A 9,287-nucleotide genomic window follows, 5' to 3' on the forward strand; every position below is an offset into this window, starting at 1 on the left:
AAGGTGAAAAAGGAAAAAAAAAGCCAATATCCATTAACCTATGGACAGTGTAGGAAGCTCATCTAGAGAGTAAGTTTAAAAGTAAGAAAAATTTCTTGAACAAAAATAAATACTTTTTTGACCTAAGTTAGCAGACTCTGCCCTCCCCACTGCCTCAGGCAAATGGAATAATAAATGGACATGATTCCTAAACCTATTCCTTAATTCTGATTTGATAATTCCCTCCTGAGTCACTCTTTTCCTCATCATAGTGGGATATCAGAAGCCTGTTATTAATTCAGATCTTAGGGAATAACCTGTCCATAAATTCCCCTATTCATTTTCCCCATTTTGCTCGGTATGAATTTCAGAAACTACAGTCCAGTACCTGCCATTATTCCCCTGATGTCCATCTTAGTAGGAAGCTTTAGTATGATAAACAGAAAACCAGACTGATAGAAATTTTATTGTCTATTTTTAAATATTAGTAAGACAGAGAGAATAGCATGGGATTATAGTTTAAATAGTCTAATAAGGAACAGTCCAGAGAGAAAAGTTACAGTGGAAAGAAAAATAATTTCAAATACCTTTTCTTACATCACTTTTAAATGTGGGCATGTTATTTCAGAGCTTATTCTAGATATGTACAAAATTTATTTTAAGTAAATAGTATGTTTACTTCAAATATTTTATTTTTAATTTTTATTATCTTATACAAAATCTCAAATGATTTTAAAGCAGTAGGGATGCCAGAATCTGGAATTTGTATCCTTGTTTGGGGAATTTCTAGGCAAAATCACCTAATACTGTTGGCCCCATTCTGCTTTCTCTAGCCTCTCCTTTTAGTTTTCACTATTCCCCTTAGCCAGCACTGCTTCCAAAATTCCCGGTGTTCTCATGGTGTCCAGTATGCTATTGTGTAGTATTCCATATAGACCTCATTTTACACACTCTAGATTAACCCTTTGCCAATATACTTCTTCCACTTTTAAAAATGAACGTATAATTCTAGGGACACTGAAATGTAATTGCAAATTCCATAGAACCTAGTTAGATGAACTGATATACTACTTCTGGATGAGGAATTAAGAGGTGGTATTACTCTCCTTCTTTGTTGCCCAGAAATAAACTTCAAGAAAGCAAGAATGTTTTTCACTAGTGTCTTGAACACTTAGGGTCCTTTTGATGTCAGATATTTCCAAGTGAGAAGTGGGCTACAATGGGAGATTGGTGGAAGTAAGGCATTTCAATATTCCTTGCATTCTCTCATAGGTAGCTAATGACTCCAGTTTACTTGTAGAATTATTCCTATCATTTGCTATAGTATATAGCAAAAACAGTTTATCTTTGTTGAAATACAGTACTCCTACTTAAATCCTTCATTTGTCTTTGTCCTTTATCAAAAGACAATACCCTGTTTTTCACCCTTGAAGTGGATTGTAGCTAGTGTCCTGACCAAATTAAAAGCTTCTGGTTTTATTCGATTAAAAACACATCTCATATCTGAACATACCATATGAATCCAACACTAACAAACAATCAATTATTTTTACCTAGAGAATAGCTTCAGGATTGCATCAGAGGCAACAGTTTGGTTTGAATATTAAGGGAGTCTCATAATTCTAGTTCACTTTATATCTCAAAAGATTTGTCAATCTCTTTACTTTTTTATCACTAGTTTTCTATCCAATGTATGCATTTTAGTAAAAAATGAGACACTTTAAAATTTTATTAATCAAGCAAAGTGGCCATGTCTACTTTTTGAAGAATACAGTCAAATATAAAGCCTTAGAAATAAATTAAAAATAGCTTTAAAAGTTTCCATTTAAAAAGGAAGATTTTTTCAAAATATTTGTGAAGTTTTGAAAAGCCATTTTCATTGAAAATTACTAAGATGTGTAGCAAAAGCATGTCTCTCTAGATTGTGGGTTAACCTCCTATCTTGTGGTAACACTATCATGCTGAGCTTTGCCTATGATTGTTGACCAAAAGACATTATTTCCAGAGGATTCATATTGTCTGGAAGTGACAACTCATGCTGCTCTACCACAAAGCAATCAGTAACATGAAGACACACTGAGCAGCAAAAAAGAAAAATAAAAGAGATTGTTGAGACACCATTATTTCTGATATCCAAAGCACTAACAGCAATGATTTGTGAATAGACTAAAAAAAAGTCATGTCAAATTTAGGCACATGCGTATTTTTCAAAGTTACATTTTATGATCCAAATTAAATGCATTTATTTGAGACCTATACAAGATCATAAAGACTAAATACATTAGCATGAATTTCCAAATGTTGTTGTGTTTTGGTTTTGGTTTTGGTGGGGCAATGAGGGTTAAGTGACTTGCCCAGGGTCACACAGTAACTCTCAAGTGTTTGAGGCCACATTTAAACTCAGGTCCTCCTGAATGCATGGTGGGGGCTTTATCCATTGTGTCACCGAGCTGCCCCCCAAAATTGTTAAAGTAAGAAATTTGTTACCATAGAAAAAGTACTGGATTTATCATCAGAAAATGGATTTGACTTTGAATCTTATCTTGGCTACTTAAAACCTGTTGACCTTAGTTAGATCTTAATCTCTTTGAGTTCAGTTTTCTTAGCCAAGACAGTTGGAGTATGTAGTCTCTAAATTCTAGAGGTTCTATTATATTCATCATTGACATTAGTTTAGCCTGATAAAGACTGGATAACTAGGGTGAAAATTAAATTTTATTTTCTGTCAATAAATTACTAATAAAATGAAGCCAAAATCTTAGTAATATTATTATACTGAAAATGGTAGACTGAAAGTTTGTACCTTAATTCAGTTCATTCTGACCACCTTAGAGCAGTAAGAAATGTACCAAATAAAGTAGTAGTAGTAGTAGTAGTAGTAGTAGTAGTAGTAGTAGTAGCAGTAGTAATAGTAGCAATAGTAGTAGCAGTAGTAGAATTCCACAATCATCATGGAAGAGGGCAAAAAAGCATAACAGTATCCAATTCATATTCTCCATTGCATTTTATATATACCTGCATGTGTCCTTCTCTTTATAAGCTACAAAGGTGGGGACTTCTGGAACTCTGGATATAAAAAAGGCTAATATGCATTATGTGAGGCAGTCACCTACCAGTGACCTACACAAAATGGGATTCAACTAGATTACTATTCAAAAAATAGAATTTCAAGAGTCAATTCCTATAAGAAAAATAAGTAAACCTTAGAAAACAGAGAGAATGAGAAAGCAAAGTAAAACCCTTAATGAAGGAAAATAATCACAGCATAAAACACAAAAAGAACAAAATATTTAATCAATGACTAGAATCTGACAAAAATAGAATGTCTGAATACTCAAGGGGTATTGGTCATCCTTACAAAATAACTTCAAAATAGAAGTTGAGAAACTAACAAAATACTGGAACCTTGAAAAAATGTAAGGAAACTAATTTTCAGTATTTTTTATTATTTTCCAGTTACATATAAGGATAGTTTTCAACATTTGTTTTCAAAGGATTTTTAGTTGCAAATTTTTCTACCACCTTCTATTACCTCCCTTCTCCCCAAGACAGAAAGCAATTTAATATAGTTGTGATGGCATCAAACATATTTCTGCATTAGCAATATTGTGAAAGAAGAGTCAGAGCATGAGGAAAAAAAAAACTCAAAAAAGAAGGAAAAAAAACAGCCCCAAAGTAGAAACAGTATAGTTCAATCTGCATTCATAAACCACAGTTCTTTTTTGTGGATGTCAAAAACAATTTCTATTATGAAGTTCTTTGAAATTGTTTTGGACCATTGCATTGCTTAAAAGAGCCAAGTCTATCACCATTGTTGATCACACAATGTTGCTGTTACTATGTACAATGTTCTCCTGGTTCTGCTCCTCTCAGTCAGCATCAGTTCATGTAAGACTTTCCATGTTTTTATGAACTAATCCTAGTCATCATTACTTTTCACATTGATTTTTTCAAACTTTGTATTCTAAATTTTCTCCTTCCCTCCCTCCCTCCCTCCTCATCCCTCGCTATGAAATCCAGCAATTCCATATAAGTCATATATGTGCGGTTATGCAAAAAATTTTCTCATTAGTCGTGTTGTGAAAGAAAATAGACAAAATGCCTTCAGAAAGAGGAGCTAACAAATAAAATTATACTTCAATTTGTATTCAGATACCAACAGTTCATTCTTTATTGATGGTTTGCATTTTTCATACGTCCTTCTGATAGCATCCTGCTCATCATTTCTTTCACAATTACTATTGCTGACTGTATTATCTTCCATCTAATTCCCTCTCCTTGATATTTACTCTATCTTCTATCTTCCTTCACTCAATCCCTCCTTGAAAGTATTTTGCTTTTTACTGTTCCCTCCCCCAATCTGCCTTTCCTTCCTTCTCCTCTCCATCCCCCCTTCCATCTCGTTCCCTTCCCACTTTCCCTCAGGGCAAAATATATTACTATACCCACTTGAGTGTATATGTTCTTCCCCCTTTGAGCTAATTCTGATGAAAGTAAGGGTAACTCACTCCCCTGCACCTTCCCCATCTTCTCCTCCACTCCATAAGCTTTTTCTTGTTTCTTTTATGTGAGCTACTTTTCCCCAGTCCACCTTTCCCTTTCCCATTTTTCTAGTGCATTCCACTTACATCTTAACTTTATTTTGAAGATATCATCATGGGTTAGCTAGGTGACACAGTGGATAAAGCACCAGCCCTGGACACAGGAGGCCCTGAGTCCATACGTAGCCCTAGACATAAGCCACTTCACCCCGACTGCCCCACAAAAAAAATAAAAATAAACAAAAAAAATGTTTTACAGATATCATTCTTTCCTATTCAATTTACATTTGTGCCCTCTACCTAATTATATTCCTTTCAGCTGCCCTAACACTGGGAAAGATCTTATGAGTTAGAAGTATTATCTTCCCATGTAAGAATGTAAAGTTTAATCTTTTAATATCCCTCATGACTTCTTTTTCCTGTTTACCTTTTTATGCTTCTCTAGGGTCTTATATTTGGAAGTCAAATTTTCTATTCAGTTCAGCTCTTTTCATCACAAATGCCTGAAAGTCCTCTTTTTCATTGAATTCCCATTTTTCCCCCTGAAAGATTATACTCAGTTTTGCTGGGTAGATGATTTTTTGCTGTAGTCCTAGTTCCTTTGCCCTCTTGAATATCATATTCCAAGACCTCTGCTCCTTTAATATAGATGCTGCTAGATCTTGTGTTATCCTTAATATAGCTCCACAGTATTTTAATTCCTTTTTTTCTAGCTGCTTGCAATATTTTCTCCTTGACCTGAGAGTTCTGGAATTTGGCTATAATATTCCTGGAAGTTTTCCTTTTGGGATCTCTTTGAGGAGGTGATTGGTGGATTCTTTCAATTTGTATTTTACCTTCTGCTTCTAGAATATCAGGGCAATTTTCCCTGATAATTTCTTGGAAGATGATGTCTAAACTCTTATTTTGTTCATGGTTTTCAGGTAGTCCAATGATTTTCAAATTATCTCTCCTGGGTCTATTTTTCAGGTCAGCTGTTTTTCCAAGGAGATATATCATATTGCTCTCTATTTTTTTATTCAATTGGATTTGCTTTACTGTTTCTTGGTTTCTCATAAAGTCACTGGCTTCCATTTGTTCAATCCTAATTCTTAGGCAATTATTTTCTTTAGAGATCTTTTGTATCTCCTTTCCTAATTGAGCTTTTCAAACTGTTGACTTTTTACTCATGACTCTCCTGTATTGCTCTCATTTCTTTTTCCATTCTTTCCTCCATATCTCTAAAGTCCCTTTTGAGTACTGCCATGGCCTGAGACCAATTCCTATTTTTCTTGTAAACTTTGGATGTTAGAGCTTTAACTTTGTTATTATCTTCCTCTGAGGGTGTATTCTGGTCTACTTCCCCCGCAAAAAGACTTTTCTATAGTCTTCTGCTTTCTTTGTCTACTCATCTCAACCTGGAAGCAGATGTCTGATTGAAATCTGATTCTCTATGTTTAGAAATTTGGCGTGCTTGTGCCCCTCTCCCACTGGGCCACCACCACTTGATTTGGCTCACTGGTTCACAATCAGGGCACTTTGCCCCGACTCCAGCAGAGACTGCAGCCATTTTACCCCAGCCAACCCCCAAACCTCCTCAGCAGTCCATGAGCTGAGCCTCAGAAGAAGCCATTGATGCCTGAAGACACCAAGATGCTGGAGGTGTGGTCTGTTCCTGGCTGGGTCTGGACCATGTGCTGAGCTCCTCTATCAGCCTAGTCAACAGGTTATCCCATTTGCCATCTTTGCCTGGAAAATAGACTCACTCTGTTCTTATGTGAATTAGTCTGTGAATTTCAGGATTGTTATTTTGGTATTGGGAGATTTTAAATGTATTATTTTTCTAGTTTTTCCATTCATATGATAAATTAATGAATCTATACCTTTTCTCTTGTACTGATATATTTATTTAGAAAGATTTGGTCCCATCCAATAAATTTTATAATTTCTCATTATCATCATTATCTTTAATGAAATGATTGTTCCAATGATTTGCTCTTTGGACCAATCATGAATTTAAAATATTTGTAATTAGTATTTCTGGTTCCTACATCACTGTAATACCACATGTATCCCTTCTTCTACCTGTCTCCAAGAGTAATTTCGTATGATAAATATTATATTTTATAGAGAGGAAAAAAGAGGAAGCATTACTGATTGATACATTGAGAAAGTCTGAAAACATTTGCAATTTTATCATCTGTGGAATCTCCCACTAAGTAAAAAGGTAGTTTGGTGTTGTCTTCTCTTTTTCCTCTTTATTTATTCATCCATTATTTATTTATCTACTTGTTCTTTCATTCATTTTATTTGCTTGTTCATTTATTTAGTCATTTACCTATCTTTTTTATTTATTTATTTATTTATGTATTTATTTATGTATTTATTATTTATTTATTTATTTAAACAGCCATCCATTCATCCATCCATTTATTATTTATTCGCTTGGTATGTTGATGTCCTTTCCTTTCCTTTTAAATTACTGTAGTTACTGCGTACTGTGTATTGTTTTTTGGCTTTATTTACTTAATTTTGTATCAGTTCATATAGCTCTTTCCATGCTTCTCTATATTCATCATAAGCATTATTCCATTATATTTACTTGCCACAATTTGCTTAGCAATTTCCTAGCCAATGAGCATCTATCTTGCTTCTGACTCTTAGTTATCACAAAAATTGTCACCTTAAATATTTTAGAATATACAGGGACATTTTTTCTTATTCCTATCTTCCTCAACATATTGCCCCTGTATTTAAATCTCTGGTTCAAAAGATAAGGATATTTTAGTCATGTTACATAATTCCAAATTATTTTCCAAAATTGTTGCGCCATTGAAAAGATCCACCAAGAATCTATATGTTTACATATCTTCCCACATTGCTCAAATATTAACTACTGCTATTTTTTAATTGTTGCCAATTTACAGGGTGTGAGGTGAAAACTCAGATTTGTTTTTATTTGTGATTTATAGCATATTTATAACAGATTATATTATATATTATAACATTATATATTTATAAGTGATTTTGAGCACTTTTTCTTGTGAAGGTGAATACTTAGCAGTTTTTTTGTTTTTTAGAACTGTTCTTACCATTTATCTATATTATTCATACAGAAGTATATATAGATTCTCTATATATCTATAGAGATACTATGTATGCATATGTATTGTTTATCTATGCTCTATCAATATTTCTATATATACATATGTGTATATAACTGTGTGTATATGTGTGTGTATACATACATCTCTCTCTCTCTCTCATTGATTTATCAACATACCTACCTATCTACCTGATACTGAACTCTTGTAAGAGAAATTTGATGCATTCATCCCATTATACCATTTCCCTTCCAATCCTAGATGCTTTAATGTTCTTTGTGTGAAAGCTTTTCAGTCCAAGTAATCAAATATATATTTAATCTTTTTTAATTACCTTTTATTTGTTTTGTTTTGTTTTGTTTTTTTTGGCGGGGCAATGGGGGTTAAGTGACTTGCCCAGGATCACACAGCTAGTAAGTTTCAAGTGTCTGAGGCTGGATTTGAACTCAGGTACTCCTGAATCCAGGGCCGGTGCTTTATCCACTGTGCCACCTAGCTGCCCCTACCTTTTATTTGGATATGGATACATTCATGACCCACAGCTATGAGAGGTACATGATCTATTTCTCTTCTATTTTTTTTTTTGTAGTATGATTTTTCATATTAAAGTCATGTATCCATTTAGAGTCTATTGTAGAATGGAGTGTAAGGTGTAGATCTAAGCCTAATTACTGCCAAAATGCTTTCCAGTTTTCAAAGGAGTTTTTCTCAAATAGGATTTTGTTTTCTTCTAGGAAACATATTTTCCACCTTAATAATCCCTGGTTTATTAAGCTGTGATTGTTTGTGAATCTCCCTTGTGTAGACTGTTCCAATGACATTTCTATTTTAGCCAACACCAGATGATTTTAATGACTGCTGCTTTATAATAGAATGTAAGATCTGAAGTACAACACTGTTTTAATACCTACTTCATTTCATCATTGCCTTTAGTATTCTAGATCTTATTTGTTAAATGAATTTTTTTATAATTTTATCAAGCTCTATATGTATCATCTTGGTAATTTGATTGAAACTGTATTAAAAGTTTAAATCAATTTTGTTTTTATTGTAATTTTTATTATATTGGCGTGGCCTAGCAATAAGCACTGAATATTCCTCCAGCTGTGTAGGTTGTTTAATTCTTTAAGGAGTGCATTAAATTGAATCTATATGAGTCTTTTGTGTGCTTTAGGAGGATGTTGATAGACATTTTATACATTTTGTAATTATTTGAAATAGGATTTCCCTTTCTGCTACTGCTACTTGTATTTTACTAATACTTTATAGAAATGCTGTTAACTTTTGAAGATTTATTTTGGATCCTAGGACACTGAAGAAACTATTAATAATCTTAATTATTATTTTGCTGATTGCCTGAGATTTTCCAACTAAGCCTTCATCTCATCAGTGAACAAGGATAGTTTTATTTCCTCTTTAGCTTTATTTATTCCTTTGACTCATTTCTGCTGTTTTATTGCTATTGCTATTATTTCTTGAAATATATCAGATAATGTGTTGAGAGTAGACATCCTTACTTCACTCCTGAATTTAATCAAAGAGGTTCTAATGTATTCCCATTACATATGCTCCTTGTTTTTGGATTTCGGTAAATACTTTTTATGCTATTAATTTTTTTATATTATGCCTCTATGCCTGTACTTTCTAAGGTTTTTAGCATTTAAAAAAGTGATGTACTTTCCAA

This window comes from Dromiciops gliroides, chromosome 1 (genome assembly GCF_019393635.1).
Source record: "Dromiciops gliroides isolate mDroGli1 chromosome 1, mDroGli1.pri, whole genome shotgun sequence".
Taxonomy (NCBI): domain Eukaryota; kingdom Metazoa; phylum Chordata; class Mammalia; order Microbiotheria; family Microbiotheriidae; genus Dromiciops; species Dromiciops gliroides.